The sequence below is a fragment of the Mirounga angustirostris genome, unplaced genomic scaffold (assembly GCF_029215605.1).
Source record: "Mirounga angustirostris isolate CCGP_5_RB_7025 unplaced genomic scaffold, mMirAng1.0.hap1 SCAF_2, whole genome shotgun sequence".
NCBI classification, from domain to species: Eukaryota; Metazoa; Chordata; class Mammalia; order Carnivora; family Phocidae; genus Mirounga; species Mirounga angustirostris.
The window spans coordinates 112,499,482-112,521,732 of NW_026991710.1; the positions used below are offsets into that span (position 1 = coordinate 112,499,482).

The 22,251-nt window shown below is 34.8% G+C and overlaps 1 pseudogene; it reads right to left on the reverse strand.

The window, feature by feature from the left end:
• Positions 1 to 4,875: 4,875 nt before the first annotated feature.
• LOC123849018 (U4 spliceosomal RNA) lies at positions 4,876 to 5,031 on the reverse strand (annotated as a pseudogene).
• Positions 5,032 to 22,251: the final 17,220 nt, after the last annotated feature.

Below are 22,251 nucleotides of genomic sequence, written 5' to 3' on the forward strand. Positions count from 1 at the left end.
TTATTTTATTAATATTGTGAAAGAGGGAAAAATAATTGAAGACAGCAATATTTTAGCATAGACTATGTGGGTAAGAAGTAAAGGTCACTGAGTTTTCCAAATAGAGTGAAAGAAAAAACCTTAACATTTCCTTATATTTGTTTTAAAGATATATATATATATATAAACACTAAAATTATCAAATACATGAATGAGTAAATTTAAAAATATTTTGAACATTTTAGAATTTCACAAATCAGGTTGTTTATTTTTTTAACTGACTTTATTTTTTAGAACATTTTTAGTTATATTGAAAAATTGCACAGAAAATATTAAATGACCAGATACCTCCTTTACCCCCAACCACACAAAGTTCTTTCTATTTTTATTATTAAGTTCCCTATAATATTAAAGTTTTGCATTAGTGTGGAACAGTTTTTACAAATGATAACCCAATATTGATATCATTAACTAAAGTGCAGAGTTTGCATTAGAGTTTATTACATGGCCTTTAATGTTTCCACCATTAAAGTATCAGAAAGAATGGTTTTACCACCCTAAAATCTCTTGTTTGCCCCCTATTCATCTCTCCTTTCCCTGAAGCTCTGGCAACCATTGATCTTTTTACTTTCTCTACATTTTTGCCATTCCAGAACGTTATACTGTTAGAAGCATACAATATGTAACATTTTCAGACAGGCTTCTTACACTTAAAAATATGAGTTTAAGCTTTCTTCATGTCCTTTCATAGCTCATTAGCTCATTTCTTTATATTACTGAGTGATGTTCCACTGAATAGATTTACCACTGTTTTTTCATTCACTTATTAAAGGACATCTTGGCTGCTTCCAATTTTTGGCAGTTATGAATAAAGCTGCTATATACATTTGTGTCCACGTTTATGTGTGGAGATAATTTTTTAACCTAATTGAGTAAATATATAGTGTTTCTATTGTTGAATCATATGGTAAGACTATGGTGAACTTTGTACGAAACTATCAAACTGTCTTCCAAAGTGGCTGTTCTATTTGCTTTCCCGCCAGCAATGAATGTAAATTCCTGTTGCTCCATCCTCATCAGCATTCATATTTTCAGTGTTCTAGATTTTAGTAACTCTAATAAATGTGTAGTGAAATTTCATTGTTTTAATTTGCTATTTCATAATGACATGTGATGTTGAATCCTTTTTTTTTTAAGATTTTATTTATTTATTTTCACACAGAGAGAGACAGCAAGAGAGGGAACACAAGTAGGGGGAGTAGGAGAGGGAGAAGCAGGCTTCCTGCTGAGCAGAGAGCCTGATGTGGGGCTCCATCCCAGGACCCTGGGATCATGACCTGAGCTGAAGGCAGATGATTAACGACTGAGCCACCCAGGTGCCCCTGAATATGTTTTTATATGCATATTTCCCATCTGTATGTATGTCTTCTTTGGTGAGTTGATTGTTTAGATCTTTTATATATTGTTCAGTTGGTTTGTTTATTTCCTTATTGTTGAGCTCTGACAGTTCTTTGTACATTTTGGATACCAGTACTTTTCTTGATATATGTTTTGCAAAGATTTCTCCCCATCTGTTGCTTGTATTTCATTCTCTTAATGGTGTCTCCACAGAATAGAAATATTTAATTTTAGTCAAGTCCAATTTTTCAACTTTCTCTTTCATGGATCATACCTTTGTTATTTTATCTAAAGAGTCATTGTGGAAACTAAAGCCACCGAGATATGTTCTTAAGTTTTATAGTTTTGTATTTTAGGTTAATTCTATGATCCAGTTGCAGTTTTTTGTTTGTTTGTTTGTTTTGTTTTTTTTTTCTTTCAAAGAATATAAGGTCTGTATCTAGATACAGGTTTTTTTGGATAAACTAGGGTTCCAGGTGTTCCAGCACCATTTATTGAAAGGCAAACTTTTATTCATTGAATTGTTTTTGTTCCTTTGTCAGAGATTAGCTAAATACATGTGTGTGGTTCTATTTCTGGTCTCTCAATTTGTTCCAGTCAATAATTTGTCTTTTTCTTTCACGAGCACCATGTCATTTTGATGTTGTAATTTTATAGTAAGTCTTGAAACTGAGTAGTCAGTCACTGACTTTGTCTTCTTCAGTATCATGTTGCCAAGTGTGACTCTTTTTCCTTTCAATACAAACTTTATAACCAGTCTGTTGATGTCCATGAGAATTTTCGTTGAGATTCCAAATCTATAGATGATTTAAGGAAAAACTGATTCATAACAATATTGACTCTACATACGCATTAACATGGAATATCTCTTCACTTCTTTAGGTCTTCTTTGATTTCTTTCATCAAAGTTTTGTAGTTTTCCTTTACATATTTTGTTAGATTTATATTTAAGTATTTCCCTCAGTTTGGTGCTGATATAAATGGTACTTTGTTTTAAATTTCACAATGTATTAATATTGTATCCCACAACCTTCCCATAATCTCTTAGGAGCTCTAGGAGCTTTGTTTTGTCATTTCTTTGGGATTTTCTAGTTATAAATTCTGTCATTTATGAAAAAAAAAAAGACTTTTAATTTATTCTTTTCCAATCTGTATTGCTTTTATTATATTCTTTTCTCATTGCATTGGCTTGGATTTCCAGTATGATATTAAATAGTAGAGGTGAGAAAGACATCTCTGTATTGTTCCTGATCTTACAGGGAAAGCATCTAGCTTCTCACCATTAAGTATGATTTTGGCTGTAAATTTCTGATCTATTTTTTTTTTTTTTTGCCTGTTCTTTTTTAATGGAGCATTTTTAAAAAATGACTTCACTTTATCTCTTCAATTGACTTACTCTCTATGCCTCTTATTTAATAGAAATAAACTTTAGATATTATATGTGTTTTAGTAGAACAATTTTTAACATTTTTTGGAAGAAGAGTTAAAATTATGCAAAACTTACATGAAAACTCACATTCTCTTCACCTTCAGATTGAAACTTTACTTATACTAACTCATCACTTTGAAAATAATTTAAATAAAAGCAGGGTGATACATATAGGCTTCTCAGACATGTTTCTCAGATACATAAAGGGTCACAGAAAATCTCTAAGACATAAAAAGTAGTAAAACTATAACCAGAAAACACTCTGCATGATCTCTCTATTCATATTTCCTTTTTTTTTTTTTAAAGATTTTATTTATTTGACAGAGAGAGATAGCGAGAGCAGGAACACAAGCAGGGGGAGTGGGAGAGGGAGAAGCAGGCTTCCCACGGAGCAGGGAGCCCAATGAGGGGCTCGATTCCGGGACCCCGGGATCATGACCTGAGCCAAAGGCAGACACTTAACAACTGAGCCACCCAGGCGCCCCCAGCCAAGCCTTTAGTCACCACCACATACATATTCCAGGTCCTAGGAAGGAAGAAAGAGAGTGAAGGCTCAGGGAAAACATCCTGAGAGTTACTTACTTTTACTCACATTTCATTAACAAGATCTTAATCACATGGTCTCACATAGTTGCAAAAAAAGCTGGGAAATGTATTTAGCTAGGAAGTCAGTGGACAACTAAGACATACCATTAGGAGATTGGGAGTTTCTATAACAAAAGAAAAATAAGAGGATGATAGAACATATCTGATTATCACACCAAGCATTTAATTTTATAAAGCAAATATATCTTTGTATATATATTGGTATTTGATTTAGTAATTAAAAAAACAGTAGAAATGGATCAGTTGCAGGCATTGAAAAATTTAAATATGTGAATATATATTATTTACTTGAGAGTAAAGATTAAACTTTGAAGTAATAAATTATATTAATATTCCATAAAATGGAAATCATTTTTGATTTATTTATATGTAAATACATATAATTAAATATATATAAAATATAGTTTTATTGTATTAAATATACTTATATTGCACTTATTTTATATTTATAAAATTATTATTTACATTTATATTATATATTTATATTATTTCATATATATATGAATTCCTTTCTATATATATATATATATATACACATATATATATATATATATATATATATATATATATATACACTTATTTATATGCTTTATAGCTAGGTATCCAAAAGCAGTAGTAGGAAAATTGGTATTACTGATACTAAATAAATATGGACATTTATAATGCCTGCAGGCAGTACTCAGCAGGATTGACTAAGGCATTATCTATTTATTATGTGTAAAGCAGCTAAGGACTTCTGGCAAACTGGAAATTGAATTAAATCTCTAAAATAAACCAAATTATACAAAATAATTCTATTTTTTGTTATAAATTATCTTGGTTTATTTAAGCTTCTGACTTTTGAAAATGCTTGAAGGAATATACATGCATATACATATAACATATATATGTTTATTATATGTATATATTTGCATATCCCATACATTCATTTACATGTAGACAAAATATCTGAACTAGTTTATTCTGATGTACGTAAATGTGGCAAACAATACTTAGAAGACTTAATGAGGTTAAATCAAATTAATTATAACTGTGTCTGTGGCATCAAATCCCCCCAAACTTCCTCCTGGCATTGCAGAAACCTTGGCATATGTGAGCTTAGGTCACACTATTCAAAATCAAGGAGCTGACAGATCAGATTTCTTTCCCAAAATTTTGCTCATTAGCCAAACCAGAATACTTAGTACATCAGGTCACTCTGCTTGAATTCCCAAACAACACATGACTTTGGGATATGATCCCATGATAACTCATTGAAAGTGTCTAAATACATGTACCTGGTATAACGAGCCACAGATGACAACTTAGCAAAAGGGATTTTTCTTCCCTCTGTCACATATTTTTGACACTTTTGCAAACTGTTGTTTAACAATAGCTTTCAGACTCTATCTTAACTTTTGTTGTTGTGCTACCACAAACTGTGTTCCTTGACATTTTAAAGATCTTTGTAGACATTATTATAATAATCTTTTGATAGGTTTCAAATTAAATGGAATATTTACAGGTTACTTTAGGAAAGTAAAAAGTAAAACACATTAATTAGAAGATAAGTTTTCAATTAGCAATAACCGCGCCCCGGATAAACCTCATTGGCTACGATACTGCCCCTGCGCAAAGCTCATTAATTAGAAGATAAAGCTACATCTTCTTAAGCAATTGACATTTGCTACACATATTCAATTATTTGCAATACTGATTTATAGCTTATGTCTCATTATTGTAAGATTTCAAATCAATGTACTGTAATTTAAGAATATGTCTAATGTTCCATATGAAAGATGGGCTATTTAAGGGTGTACATTGTTTCTAAACTCTATCTATAAGAGATGAAAATAAAAGTATTCTTCACTCTCTTAGACGACATACAAGGTAATATATAGGTTACACCAAAAATGAATAAGACATTATAAAGATTATGTAGTAGTCCTCCACACTGTTTAAGATCAGTGGGAAGTCTGGTCCCTCTCTCCCTTACTGTCAAACAGTATATTCTATTTCATTAATGAGGCAATCTCAAGAAACCTAATTCAGTTTACCACTACTATAATAGCAAAATACAAGTGTGTCAATCTAGCCCTTCCACTCTTTCTCCAATTATAATAAAAGAAGTATTACCTCCCATGTCAGAAGAAATTTCTCTATTTGTGCTTTGGACTGCATTTTTTTTTTTCCTTCTCTAGCACACCATGGACAAAACCTTCACATACATAATCAGTTATTTTGCTGGGCATTTCTTCGCTTTAACAATTAAAGAGACATAGATCAATCCATTGACCAAACATCAATAAAACAAATTCTACCCTGTGTTATCTCCAGCTAAATATCTCTTCACATTCACAATTATAATTATTGGGAGAGTTGTTTATACTTTTCTCTCCATGGCTTACTACACAACTCAATGTATTCTGAGATCTGTGCTCTTGATTTAACTTAAATTATTTTTTCAAGGGTCAAAAATGAACTCAGTATTACTGGTCTAGTGTGAACTCTTCAGTCATTGTCTCAATTTTTACATTAGCAGCATTTGAGATATTCTTGACCAGAACTTCATGCTCTGAAACCTTGACTCCTTTCATGGCATACTCTGTTTATTCATAGTCCTATATTCAATTATATACTGGAAGTCTCCATTTAAATGGTTCTCAGGGGTCTTTTAAAAAGCTGTCACTCTCCATTTTCTCCCAGCAAATCAGTTCCTTTGTGTGTGCTTTGAGTTTACTGTGTACTCAATTGTCCATGAAACCTGTCTCATTCTTGACTCCATCCTTTACTTCCCCAACCCGTGTTAAATAATACATCAAAATTCTTCTACTACATTTCCAAACATAGTTCAAATCCCTTCATTTAAATCTATCACATCATTTACCACTTTACTGATCACATATTTTATAAAGTAGCCTAATCCTGTATTATTCCCCTTATAGGACTTCCTACCATACAGATTTTCAACACCAATCTATTTTTCACACTATACACCGAGAAATCTTCCTAAAGTTCAAATGAAATCATGTCAGTTTCACTATTTGGCTTCTCATTTTCTCTAACTACAAGTCTAAATCGGAAACCTTGCACTGAATTTCACAAATACCTTGATCTGATTGATGTCTACAGCTTTTCCAATGTTTTTTTTTTCTTTACATTTTTTATTTTTTTATTTTTTTTAAAGATTTTATTTATTTATTCATGAGAGACAGAGAGAGAGAGAGAGAAGCAGAGGGAGAAGCAGGCTCCCAAGGAGCAGGGAGCCCAATGCGGGACTTGATCCCAGGACTCTGGGACCATGACCTGAGCAGAAGGCAGACGCTTAACCATCTGAGCCACCCAGGCGCCCTCTTTACATTTTTTAAATACATCAATAACCCTCCTTCAAATAACTTTCCTTCCACCAACTCAAAATTACCATAAGCACAACTCCTAAGCTTCAATCCTTCCAATTTCCATTTCCATGGCAGACTTCAGTCCTTTTTCAAGGTAAAGTGTCACATTTATTGTAGCATTTTGATCATTTAACAAGTGCAAAACTAGCATTTTTAATAATTTCTTGTATTTTTATTTTTATGTGTCACTGAAAAAGATATTGTATCCTAACCCCACTTTTTCCAAGAGCTTTATGGTTTTTACTATATGATTTTGCATACTGCTTTGATTTTTATGAATGCGTAGGTTGCATCATAAGGAGAACTGATTATACTATTATTTTTGTCATTTTACATATGAGGGAATAAAACAGTAGTAAGTTCAAGAATCTTTTTAACATCACATAGTATTGTAAAGCTGTGCTATGAATGTAGGGGACCACCTCAAATGTAAGTTCTTCCAAAAAGTCATCATAAAATCCATAATATTTTCACCTTTTAATCCTCAATATTTATCAAGGGTAAAGATTTTTTAAGTGAATTAATGAATGAATGAACAGAGGAGCTTAAATATAAGGCAAGAAGAGAAACATAATCCAAGAATCTGTAAATATATCGCTTAAGTTTATTTTCCTATTGTGAGTTATTTGGTAACATATTCAGATATTATGAATTAAGAATTTGAACCATTACACATCATAAGTGAGAAAGCAAATTATATTGATTATTGCACATAGTGTGATACTACTGGTGATTTTGTGTGAACACAAACATATATGGAAAAGATATGCAACTTTAATGAAAATTTTTATTTTTTATAACCATGTGTTACCTTACAATGTGAAATGGAAAACCCCATCCTTTAGAAAAAAGGGTGTTTTTTTGTGTGTGTGTGTTCCTTTACAATGTGAATCATTGTAAAGAAACAGTGTTAACTCTTTTTTATTGTTATGTTAATCACCATACATTACATCATTAGTTTTAGATGTAGTGTTCCATGATTCATTGTTTGTGCATAACACCAAGTGCTCCATGCAGAATGTGCCCTCCTCAATACCCATCACCAGGCTAACCCATCCTCCCACCCCCCTCCCCTCTAGAACCCTCAGTTTGTTTCTCAGAGTCCATAGTCTCTCACGGTTCATCTCCCCCTCCGATTTCCCCCACTCTTCATTCTTCCCCTCCTGCTATCTTCTTCTTCGTCTTCTTCTTTTTTTTTTTAACATATATTATATTATTTGTTTCAGAGGTACAGATCTGTGATTCAACAGTCTTGCACAATGCTATGGTGAGTGCTGTGAACAGTGTTAACTCTTATTTGTTCAATTTCAACTTACCTCATTTAAACTCCAAAAACACAAAACATTTTTTTTCAGATGAGATATTTTAGGTTATATGCTTTACGTATTTCACTTGTCAAAAGGTATTCTTACCTCAAAGGAATGAATATCATGATCAAGGCAATGCATTTCTCATTTACTTTCCATAGCAATGACACTAAAAATGCAGTGCACTCAAAATGTTGGATATTTTTCAAAATTATTTAATCCCAAAATACACATTGTTGAACTTTCAAAAAAGTAAATTTTCTTAATATTTTAGAGCATTCAAAATAGAAATTAATTGTATATTTTTTTTTTTAAGATTTTATTTATTTATTTGACAGAGAGAGATACAGCGAGAGAGGGAACACAAGTAGGGGGAGTGGGAGAGGGAGAAGCAGGCTTCCCACCGAGCAGGGAGCCCAATGCGGGGCTCGATCCCAGGACCCTGGGATCATGACCTGAGCCAAAGGCAGACACGTAATGACTGAGCCACCCAGGCGCCCCAATTTAATTGAATACTCTAAAGTTAAATATAAAGCCTGAATGCATTAAAAATAATTTTTTTGTAATACAATCTTATTATGTAAAAAATATTATGTTATTTATCAACAATATGATAGCATTTCATAACTAAATTTTGTTAAGGATTTACTAATATATGCTCACAGCACTTTTTTAAGATTTATTTGAAGAGAGAGAAAGAACATGAGCAGAGGTAGGGACAGAGGGAGAGGGAGACAGAATCCTCAAGCAGACTCCCCACTGAGCAGGAATCCTGAAGCTGCTCTCCATCCAGAACTTTGAGATCATGACCTGAGCCCAAATCAAGAGGCCGCTAACTGACTGAGCCAGTAGGCACCCCTATTCATCAGCACTTTTAAGTATTTTTTACAAAACTGCCAGATAGTCTCTACTTTAAAGTACACTAATGTAGAATAATGATGTAAACAAGACAGAGAATAATTTTGTTACTTATTAAGGGAAAATACTCTGCATTGTCCCTGGCTGGTAGTAGCTAATATGAATTTGTAGTTCTTCTGATTGGCCTTATTGTAGCACTGAAATGATTTGCCAAATAAGATTTTTTTTTATGTTTGAGTGAAATGTTATAAAATGACATTACAGAGATCCAGAGAGTAAGTGGGAATACATTTAATGAAGCAATATTATAGCATGCTAAATAAATGCCATTTAATTTGAAAATTTGTAAATTTTTGAATTTTTTCCAAGACTCATAGCTTAAATTCTAAATACGTTAATTTAAAATCAGATACTTAGCCGATTTGTTGATTTAATCCTAGCACCCTCACAAATATAAAGGATTCAAAAAGAATCGAGAGTAGCTTATTTCCATTTTAATTATTCTTGATTTTGTTTTTAAAAGTCATTCACAGCCCTTGGGTTATTGAGTACTTTTGATAGTTCTTTCAGTAATAGCTGAAATGGATGAATATTATCACTATAATTTAATACATAAGAATATATGTATACACATTTACATTACATTATGTGTATAATGTATACACATATACATTATATATGTATGTGTATATGGATATATAAAAATATTTTGGGATTATTAGTGAAGATTTTTATTTATTTTTTTTTTAAAGATTTTATTTATTTATTTGACAGAGAGAGACACAGCGAGAGAGAGGGAACATAAGCAGGGGGAGTGGGAGAGGGAGAGGCAGGCTCCCCACTGAGCAGGGAGCCCGATGCGGGACTTGATCCCAGGACGCTGGGATCACGACCTGAGCTGAAGGCAGTCGCTTAACCCACTGAGCCACCCAGGCGCCCCTGAAGATTTTTAAATATAAATGATTATTCAATATATTTTTCACACATTTTTTTTCTTTTTTTATAAAGATTTTATTTATTTATTTGCGAGAGAGAGAATGAGAGACAGAGAGCATGAGAGGGGGGAGGGTCAGAGGGAGAAGCAGACTCCCCACCGAGCAGGGAGCCTGATGTGGGACTCGATCCCGGGACTCCAGGATCATGACCTGAGCCGAAGGCAGTCGCTTAACCAACTGAGCCACCCAGGCGCCCTATTTTTCACACATTTGATAACATTTAATATCAACTTTCCCCCCAAAAAAAATCATCTTTGAAATAGGAAGGAGGAATTCTTATGAATACCTCTTTTCCTAGAGAACAATTTGGGGATTAGAAAAATAATTTCATTCAGATCATATTTTAGTCAGCACAGAGTCTGTATATGATGCTGGTCTCTTACATACATCTGATTTTTTTCTTACAAAATAACATTATTATGATATTACGTAAAATCATAGCAGAAGAAATCTGTAGATATAGATACAAATATCATGTGACTTTGAATAGTGACTTGATTTCCTTCAGGCTCATATCATCATTTGTAAAATAGATATAACAACAGATAATATAGATTGATAACGAGTAGTTCATAATATATCCTCATTAAAATTGGGGTCTTTTCTTTCTCCATATTTCTCTTAGCTCTATGAAATAAAACCATGCTTACAAATAACACACACATAAGTGTGTGTGCACACATATGTATGTATGTACATATCTCTAGTAATCTTACAAAAAGTTGAAATATCTTTTTTCCATATACTTCAAGGATATTTGAAAGAGCTGCATTAGAAAAATTCAGTGTAAAACCAGACTAAACCTTGAGAGATTCTTAAATGATATCTATTTTAAAAGTCTGTAAAAGTTAAGATTTGACTTAAATGGAAGGATAAACATAATTCAAAATAGTCATCTGGTAAATAGATCATTTGAATCTATTGAAGTGGCAAGGCAATCAGTGCAGAGGCTAGCAGGTAATGCAAAACCTAATCCCAGAGTATAAATGCTGAGAGACCTTCCCATTTGGCTGGAATAGATTAGTAGTCTCTTTCATTATATTACTTAAACAGAAAGGTGAAAAATTGTGCTAGATATGTGTATTTCCAGATCTGCCCTCTTAGCTAAGTCTGGTTAATGAACAACCTCAGTCCACAGAGAAATTAGTCCACATAATTTTGGAATGGTGACTTCCTTTTCTTTATTGGATATTTTTAATTTAGCATCTTTGGAATTAAAGATGAAGAAGAATGAAGTGACTCAAACATAAAATATCATTATTTTTGTGCTGGTTCTTAGGAAAAATTTGTATTAGTATTTAAAGTATATTTAATTCTTAAGAGATATACTCATATGAGCCATCAGGACTAGCAGAGACCAGATTTACTGAAATGATTCAAATAACCTAAGACTAATTGTATGATAATTGACTACATTAACTTCATGTATCCAAATAATTCAAATGGTTTTGCTAGATTGAAGCACTTAAAGAGGGCAACTGAATATATTCCATATATTAATAAAGTTTAAGTATCTTGAGAAAAATTATTTACTGAAGTGCAAAGCCTTCAAGTTGATTTCAAAGCTTTATGAGTTCTATATAGGATAATAAGATTATATAATTTTAATTTCAAAATAAATATCTAGCTTTTACATTCATTTTAGTAAATTGGATATTAATTTTTAAAAAAACAAGAAAATTATCTTCTTTTTTTAACATATAATGTATTATTTGTTTCAGAAGTACAGGTCTGTGATTCAACAGTCTTACACAATTCGCAATGCTCACCATAGCACATACTCTCCCCAATGTCTATCACCCATCCATCCCATCTCTCCCACCCCCCATGAACCATGAGAGACTATGGACTCTGAGAAACAAACTGAGGGTTCTAGAGGGGAAGGGTGGGGGGATAGGTTAGCCTGGTGATGGGTATGAAAGAGAGCACATACTGGGGCACCTGGGTGGCTCAGTTGGTTAAGCAACTGTCTTCGGCTCAGGTCATGATCCTGGAGTCCTGGGATTGAGTCCCGCATCAGGCTCCCCGCTCAGCAGGGAGTCAGCTTCTCCCTCTGACCCTCACCCCTCTCATGCTGTCTCTCTCATTCTCTCTCTCTCAAATAAATAAATAAAATAAAAAATAAATAAATAAAGAGAGCACATACTGAATGGAGAACTGGGTATTAAACGCAAACGATGAATCATGGAACACTACTTCAAAAACTAATGATGTAATGTATAGTGATTAACATAACATAATAAAATTAAATTAAAAAAAGAAAATTAAAAGTTTTGTTTGTTTGTTTAAGAAATATACCAAAACAGGGGTGCCTGCCTGGCTTATTAGGTTAAGCATCACTTTTGATTTTGGCTAAAGTTGTGATCTCAGGGTTGTGAGACTGAGTCCCACGTGGGGCTCCATGCTCAGTGTGGAGTCTGCTTGTCCTTCTCCCTCTGCTCCTCCCCCTGCCCTCTCTCTCTCTCAAATGAATAAATAAAATCTTAAGAAAAAAAGAGAAATATACCAAAACATATATTGATAAGTGCAAGGTATGTAATTTGAAATGATAAGATAATTTCTCACTTAATTATATTCTTTTGATTTTTTAACACTTTCAACAAGCTCCTTTGAGATAAGCAGAAAAGATTATGATTCACTTCTTAAAATATTTCTTATATATATATTAGCAAAAAATTAAACTTTCATGTTGTCATCCTTTAGCAAATCTGGTAACTTAGTGACCATCAACCTTTTCCTATTATTTCACTTATTACATGTAGTCTGTTTCTAGGTGAACTTTTCCCACCTTGAATAATCCACCATTACACATGATTAGAACATGAGGAATTTCTTTGTACTCTTTGTCAGATTTTACCAGAATAATGCTAGTCCTCAAGATGATTTTTTAACATCTTATCACTGAAAATCAAACATTTGTAAATCTTTCCAGCAAAATGAATCAAGTTCTGGATGAATATATCCTGCCATTGAAAAAAGTTTAGTATTTGTCATATGATAACAAGCTGTATTTGCTATGTACTCAGCAGTGTGTTATGAATTTAACCTTTATCATTATAGTCAATCTTAATTACAATCATATACAGTGAGTAAGATTATTATGTTTGCTTCAGTTCAGTTTTGTTGCATTATAAACCTTTCAAAATTTAATGACCTTTAAAAATAATCACTTACAAATGCTAGGAAATTGCAGTTTGAAAAGGTAGGGAAGGCCTATCTCTGCTCCTCACAGCCTCAATGGTGCAGCTCAATTGCAGACTGGATACCTCCTACACATGGCTGTTAAGTTGGTGCAGACTGTTGATTGAGCATTGAGCCAGAGCTGAAAGCTGAGGTCTCATCTCCGCTATACATGGACTTTGTATATGGTTTTCTTATAAGGGCTAATGTTGATTTCCTCACAACATGTGACTGAGTTTCAAAAGCAAGAATCCTAAGAAAATCAAGAGGGAGCTTTTATGATCTAGCCTAGAAGTCACACATTGTCATGTCCACCATTCATATATTTGTGGCAATCACAATGATCTGCAATTTAAGGTGAGACAACATTGAATTCACCCCTTCATGGGGGGGAAGAATGAGTCATACTTTCAGAGCATGTAGGAAGGGAGATATATAATGTTGTAACAAGATACGCAAAATACAATCTTCATTAAAGTTTGAGGGAGCAGAGCCTCAGGTTTCATAAAATACCCTGCCCAAGGTCATGAAGTTTAACAAGTGGCAGACCTAAATATGTTTTGAAGTAGGTACAGATGACTTCGTTAAAATTTTTATTTATTTTTCATATTAAATTGAGAGTAATAATACTGTTTTCATGGATCCTAATGCAAATGATTCTCATAGTGTGCTATAGTATTGGACAGGGATATTTAGTTATAAAACAACTATTCTTTATAGCCCTATGTTTCAACCATCAGTTTAATTTATGTTTACAATAATATAATTATACAATACCGTATAATTACAATATTAGGTACTACTGTGGTAAACAAATTGAGGAACAAACACAACTAAAATTGGCACGCATAAAATTAATTGATAGAAGTGTGTTGATTTATTTGAGAATAGGTGAACCATGGGCATCAGTCAGCTCTACTGAGTAAATGAAGTGCCAGTTCATTAGGTGAGTCAGCTCCATGGAAGTCACTTAAGAGTTTTTATTGCATTTGAAAATTTAAGAAGTCTCATCATTAATTCAAGTGCTTAGAAATACTGCTTAAATCACATATACAATAAATTGTGTACTATATGTAAGAATATATAGTTTTTTTTAATTCTGAAAAAATAGTCCATGATTACTATTTCAAGACTTTTTCTTTAGTAAAGGGTCAACCTTTCCCTTGATGGATAGATGGTGTCCTAGATCTTCATGGGTTGACTGAAAAATAGTGTCATTCTTATCTGTGCATAAAACAAAGAGTATGACCCAACTGTCATATAACGGGAGGGATCATCTGTCTCTCCTTTTTTGAGTCAAGGGATTTGGCAGGAACATAATATTCCCTTCAAAATCAGTTTGTTCCCTTGACTTTTTTTATAGACTCCATTTATCTAATTCTGCCTCTTCCACACAGTCTTTGGGCCTCCAGACTGATTAGATCCTAATTCTTTTGGCATGCTGTCAACATGTCCCGCTCAGAATAACTATTAAACCCTTGCTTTTGCTACTCTGCAATTTTGATTCCCTTTCTGTACTTCATATTTCTGCTTTGTGATTTTCACCTATTTTGCCTTAAGCTATCTCTTGACAATGTGTTACCACCTCTCTCTGAATTTGTTTCTTCTCTGCCCAAGTAATTTATGTCCTCTTCCTTATTTCCCTGCCCCACCACAACTCATGATCCAAACTATTAACTTTTTGTGTAAACATTATTTTACTTTGTTTCAATTCATCATGAATATTCAAAAAGATTAGACATTTTATTCTATCTTAATTATGCAACAGTACATTTTTCAAGACTAAAAATATTCACATATAAATACTCATTTTGCAACTACAGTAGGCCAATCTCCAAATATTAAAGGGGATATCACTTTTTCTACTTAACAAAAAAATTGAAAACTTGGAATTGTTGCCAAGTTAAGCTAAATCATTCATTCAGATTTTGGATTTTTTTTTAAATTCCAATATTTTTATGCACTGATATCACTTAAAAATTGCCATTCAAACAGGTTTTTCAATATCATATATTAGCTAGAGTAAAAATTTTATTCAATGGTTTGTGAGAATTCTCAGGAAATAAATTCAGGGCTATAGTCAGCTAAAATGGATTCTCTGGTATTTTGTATTAAAAAAAAAAAGAATGTAAAATACATTCATTCCATCCTAAAGGTCCCAAAGTCTTTTTTTTTTTTTTTTAAAGATTTTGTTTATTTGACAGGAGAGACACAGCGAGAGGGGGAACACGAGAGGGGGAACACAAGCAGGGGGAGTGGGAGAGGGAGAAGCAGGCTTCCCGCTGAGCAGGGAGCCCGACGTGGGGCTCTATCCCAGGACGCTGGGATCATGACCCGAGCTGAAGGCAGACGCTTAACGACTTAGCCACCCAGATGCAGCAAGGTCCCAAAGTCTTAATTGATTTCAGCATCAACTCAAAAGTCAAAAGTCTGAAGTCTCATCTAAATATCTACTAAATTGGATACAGGTGAGATTCAAGGTACAATTCATTCTGAGCCAATTTTCTCTAGCTGTGAACCTGTCATACATGTTATTTGCTTCTTCCATATGATGGTGTGACAGGTATAGGAAAGGCACTCCAATACCAAATGAGATAAAGAGGAAAGAAGAAAGACATGAGCAGTTAAAAGTGGCTGGTGTGGGGGTGAGGGGAGGCAGAACAGTCTTTAGTTCCAGTTCAATAGAATCACAGTAGAAGGATTCCTCCCCCTGAAACTAAGACATCTTAGGCCATCAGGGATTAAAGTCATGGGAACAAGAAGCACGATTTTTGTTAATAGGTCACTAGGGGTAAGAGTGAGTGGTACCACTCCCATTGTCATCCCTTGATTCCTGGACCTATGAATACTGGCTGTGACAGAAACAGCACTATATATTGGGCACTGATTCATAGCATATATGGTCTTCTAGAGAACCTTGTCCCAGCCCTGCAAGATACGGCCACGTCGTCGATGCTGTAACTGAAGCTTCAGAAGGCCATTCCACTGTTTGATGAAGCCAGCTGCTTGGGGATGGTGGGAACATGGCAAACCAGTGAATTCCATGAGCATAGGCCCATTGCCATATTTCTTTTTGCTGTGAAGTGAGTTCCTTGATCAGAAGCCATGCTGGAATGGAATACCATTGAATACCATGATGGTGAATAAGGCATTCTATAAATCTAAGGTGATAATTTGGGCAGAAGCATTGCATGCAGGGAAGACATATCCAGTGTGTTTATTTCAATAGACAAAAACTGCCCTTTTGATGATAGATGCTTTCCAGTGTAATTGACTTGCCAACAGGTACCTGGCTGATCACCCTGGAAAGTTGTGCCATGTGGGGACATGTTGGTTTCTGCTACTACCTTTATTCCTGTGACCATGGCCACTTTGTTCACCAACCAATTAGGGATGCCTCAGGAAAGAAGCTGACTGGTATCTATAGAACAGGTTATCCTATCCACTTGATTATTAAAATCTTCCTCTGTTAAGGTTATCCTTTGGTGAGCATTTACATGGGACTCAAGTATCTTCACATTTTTTTGCCCATTCAGAGAAATCTATCAATATGTCTCTTTTCCAAATTTATTTTCCATCAATTTTCCAATCACGTTCCTTCAAAGTCCCTGACCATCCAAGCAAGTTACTGGCCACAGCCCATTAACCAGTATAATTTCATGACTGGCCATTTCTTCTTCTAAGCAAGAGTGCAGAACTAGGTACACTGACTGAAGTTCTGCCCACTGGGAGGATTTTCCATCACTACTGTTTTTCAGGGATATCCCATAAAGGGGCTGTAGTGCTGCGGCCATCCACATTTGAGTGGTATCTGCATATCAAGCGGAACCACCTGAGTCTTCTCTTCCTCTGTCAACTGGTTGTAGATAGATCTTTATCTGTCTTTGACACTTAAGCACCAGTGGATCTGCTGAAACATATAGCCCAAATGATAGAGCAACTTACACAGCAGCCTGGACCTATTTTAGAGGCTTCAATTATTTTGACATTTACTCAAAACTAGGGCTTTTTGGATCACTTGGTGAGTGGGCCTGGGTAACACATCTAAATGCGGAATACATTGCCTCCAAAATCCTAATAGACCATTAGGCCAAACAACTTTTGCTCAGAAGAGATATCTTGCCATGTTCCATACCACTGGACCTCTAGAAGTTTCACTAAAATAGAAGGTCCCTGAAGTTTAATTACATTTATTCCCAACTCTCTGGCATGCTAATGTTTAACCAATAAGTGTAGAACAGTTGCTACTTTTTGCTCACTTGGTCTAATCAGCATCATTTCATCAATGTAAAGGACTAGTGTGATTATCTTTTGGAAGGAAAAAGGCAATGACGGTCACTGTGAACTAAATTATGACATAGGGCTGGAGAATTGACATATCCCTGAGATAGGACAGTGAAGGTATACTGCTGTCCTTTCCAGCTGAAAAAAAAAAAAAATGCTTCTGGTGGTTCTTATGGACAGGAATGGATAAAAACGCACTTGTCAGATCAATAGCTGCATACCAGTTATCAGGGGATGAATTAATTTGCTCAAACAATGAAACCACATCTGGTATAGCAGCTATAATTAGAGTCACCACCTGGTTAAGCTTATGATAATCTGCTATCATTCTCCAAAATCCATTTGTCTTCCCATAGGCCAAATAGGAGAGTTGAATGGTGATGTGGTGGGAATCACCACCACTGCATCTTTCAAGTCCTTGATGATGACACTAATCTCGGCAGTTCCTCCAGGGATGTGATATTGCTTTTGGTTTACTATTTGCCTAGTTAGAGGCTAAAGATTTAATGGCTTCCACTTGGCTTCTTCCACCATAACCCTAATCCACAAGTTAGGGAAGCAATGTAGGGATTCTACTAGCTGCTGAGTATATCTGTTCCAATTATGCATCCTGGACCTGAGGAAATAACAATAGGATTGGTTCAGAGACCCACTGGACACACTGTGAGATGGACTTGAGCTAAAACTCCATTGTTCCCTTGACCTCCACAAGTCCCTACTCTGCCTGGAGGGTCACAGTGATGGTCTCTTGGAGTCACTGTCAGTTCAGAGCCAGTGTCCAGTAGTCCTGGAAAGTTCTAATTATTTTCTTTGCTTCAGTGAAAAGTTAACCCTGGCAAAAAGCCATAAGTCCTTATGGAGAAGGCAGGGAGAAAGATTAACAATAAATTTTTTTAAAAAATATATAATTTTTAATTGAAGTATAGTTGATACATAATGTTACATTAATTTTAGGCATATAACATAGTAATGTGACAAGTCTACACATTATGCTATGCTCACCACAAGTGTAGCTATCATTTGTTATCATATGATGGTATTACAGTACCTTTGACTATATTATTGTTAGTGTATTGGTTTCCTTCAACCAGGGGACTAGCCTTCCCTTTACTCAAGGGGTGCTATGTCTGTAAACTGGCTAAAATCTGGGAATTGATTGCAAGGCTGCAACTTTCTGTTTTCATGATTTGAATTAGACTTTTATTTACTTGACCTAGAACTTTTCTGCTTATACAAATCAAGTAAGAACTTAAGCTCCTATCTGTTTCACTCTAGGAATACCGTGATTAACTTGGTGTTCCATAGATCTGAACAGGTCAGATTATTCTGTTTGCTGCTTTGTGTTTACTGTCCATTTCAGTAATCCAGGCCACCTTGCTATTGAACCTTGAGTTGGCCCTGCCCCCAGGATCCCGTTACTCCCATAACATTTAGGTTTTCCAGTTGAGTGGCTGTGGTTCCTACTGTAACATCTGACCTATGGAGAAGAAGAACGATCAAGGAGCTTTTTAAGATTGCTGGAGCTCCCCTCACAAATTTATTTCACAAATAGTTAATGAAAGATATGTCTTCTGGACTCTCCCAGTGTGAGTGAGTAGACCTTAAAAGACTAGTCCACAATACCATGTCAGTCTCCTTGAGACTTTGAATTCCTTCCTTTACATTAATCTAAGGAAGGTTTAGCATTTCTAGTTTTCTCAATGTAGGCCATCTGTTGATCCATGTTTCAATCAACCAACAAACCAAACAAACTATTAGAGTTCTTTCTGTCTTCCTGAGTTGCAACATTAAATGCAGAATCTCTGCATAGTGAACCCATATTTTTTTAAGTCTATAGTGAACCCATATTAATAAATTCAGCCTGAATAAACTTTATTATTTATTTGTTTGGTTGGTTGTTTGTTAAAGATTTTATTTATTTATTTGAGAGAGAGCAAGAGTGAGAGAGATTGCAGAGGGAGAGGGAGAAGCTGACTCGATGCCAAGCACAGAGCCCTATGCAGGGCTTGATCCCATGACCCCGAGATCATGACCTGAGCTGAAAGAAGATGCTTAACCAACTGAGCCACCCAGGCACCCCAGACTGAATCAACTTTATATTCTTTCTGCCATTATCCTACACCCTTAATATTCATTCCCACATGTGTTTCCTGGACTTCTGCTTGTAGAAATTAGAAAACTCAGTATTTTTAGAGTGAAGTGTACCCTCTCACAAATCACACTTTTTGCCTTCTTTTTAGGGACTTGCTTGGACTTGAGTCTAGTTTCAGGTCTAGAACCAAAGAAGGCTGGTAGGGATGGGTCCTGACAAGAATCAGCATATTCTACATGCCAACTGTTTCAGGGAAGGCCATTACTTCAGTCTCCTCAGTCAATGCAGGTTAACTTTCATAAGAGTGAGGTGAAAAGACCTATACGACTGTTGATGGAGAGGCTGATACCACTCAGGTTGGGGAATTTTGCTGGAAGTGGGAAGGACTTTCCTGTTACCAAATAAGATTCATCAAAATTTAGGGTTCAATGTCCTTAGTTCTATCAGAGTCTTTCCATTCTTCCCATCACAACTTCAAGATCCTATTTTTCCCCAGTTAATGCTTTTATTTTAGCAGCTGATACCCTGTGAGCCTGTGAATTCAACATGCATTGTAATTTAGCCAATCACAAGACGAGTTTCTCCATTTGATTTTTATGATTTTCAGCCTTGTGGCTACAGAAGCAAAGCCTCTTCTGCAAGAACACCTGGAAGCTCTTAGGTCATTTTAGGGGTGCTGAAGGTGGGAATTCAAATCCTTGAGCTCATCCTTTTTTTTCATCCCTTTGTCTCCAAGCAACCAAAGTCATTATATTTTTTAGTTTCTAAAATTTTTTGCAAGTATCATATACAATCACTTAGCTTCTTGCTTCTTATAAATGGTGGATTAAGAGGATCCAATGCAAATATTTTGAGTATCTCTTATGGAGAGTTCACTCCATGGACTATCAGTGCCCTATTTCCCATTGGAAATAGATTCATTAGCATCTTTAAATCTAATCAGATTAGAGGCCCAATTTCAGGAACCAATTCAGGAAACTCATCCTTAAAATTCTATTCCTCCAGAACAACTCTCTTTAACAAAATTCACATGCATTCTAGAGGACAACTACCTTGCATCTAAAATCCCCTTGTGCTGCTCCCCTAAAGTTCAATTTTACTCCTGCCCCAAGACCCTAAAATCACTAATCTGTTTTTTTACCTCTATGTTTTGCCTTGGAAATGGAATCTTGCAGTGTATAAGCTTTGAGTCCGAAATCTTTCATTTAGCTTAATGCTTTGAGATTATTCATCTTTTTTGCTTCTATAAATAGTTTGTTCCTTTTCAATAATGTGTTCCTTTCATATGAAAACCATTTGGCAAAGAAGTCTCAGAAATGCAATTTGCAGCCTCCTAGCTCTGTCAAGCATTAATGATCAGCACATAGAACCAAGAGCGGGTAGCTGAGAGACAATAGATACATAAATTGTTCAATAGAAATTAAATAATTTAACCAGATAAGTATAAGATGATGTTGCAAATATAGCGTATTTATGTGCATGTGAACAAATTATATCTATTCTGATCATTAGTAAGGTCATGTAATTCAGTAGTTTGTTTCAGCAGCAAGAAAAAAAAAAGTGCAACTAGCTTTTGTCTGTATTATTTCTAACAAGGTGGCTGATAGAAATTCTCTTTAAATCACTTTGCCACAACTGAAGAGGATTATTTAGAGAAAATGATCCAGGATTGAAAAAAGGATCCAAAACATGTTAAATAAAATAAATCAGAATAACACTATACTAAGAATCTCCAACCCATCAATAATAGCTGAAGGACCTGAGAATAAGATTTGTACATTTATAGGATAACTTGGGAACACCTTTTGGTCTGTGAAACTATGGTTCTAAACTAAGTTTTAGAGTCATATTATTTTGAACATGGATTGTTTCTTAAGCGTCATTTATCCAGTTCACACTTTTATGACCCCATTGAGGAACAGATTCTATGTATCTCCTCAACAATAGTAACAAAAAGACATTGCTTTTCAAGGAAAATTTACTTTCAAGTTGGACACGACTGAAGCCATTTCTGACTCTGTAGGATCCTAAACACCTTTATCCACACAGTAGAAAGTGGTAGAATCTTTTCTAAATACAAAAAGTGGAAATTAACATTTATCATAAAATAGGTTATTGCATTATTGTGAGGTTAATAAAAAGACAGAGATGATCTCACAAAGCTAATTGGTTTGAATTTCCAGGGGTCCTGCCACTCAATTCAAGTCCATTCTAGTCCTGTCTGGTGTTGGGGATATCCTAGTTACATTGTCTGCTTTTTTGGCTTAATACGTGTAGGATATAACACTGTGATTCACTTCGACTGAGACTTCCATGGCAGAGCAGTAATTCCAGGACTCTTTGAACAGATTTGTGACTATTTGTTGGGCACTCTAGGGATAGGTTAGACTAAAGAAGGAAAGCTAAAGAACAAGGAACCCACCTACTGACTCCCTGATCCTGAAAACGTGTCCCTACAGTTTCCCTGCCTAACTTTGCCTTTCCCTCTATAGAGAATAAGAACTTTATTCTATCCTCATTATTAAAAAGCGAGGTGGGGTGTTAAGAGTAGTGCTGCTAGTCAGTTGGACTCTATTGGAATTCTCCTAGGTTTTATGGTAATCATATTAACAAAGCATAAATAGGTGTTCAATATTTTTCAGTTTTTGAGGAGTTAATGAGATAAGACCCAATAATTCTTAGAATAACGTCCATAAAATAATACATAATAAAGAGATTTTAGTCTCTTCATATAATAGTCAACACT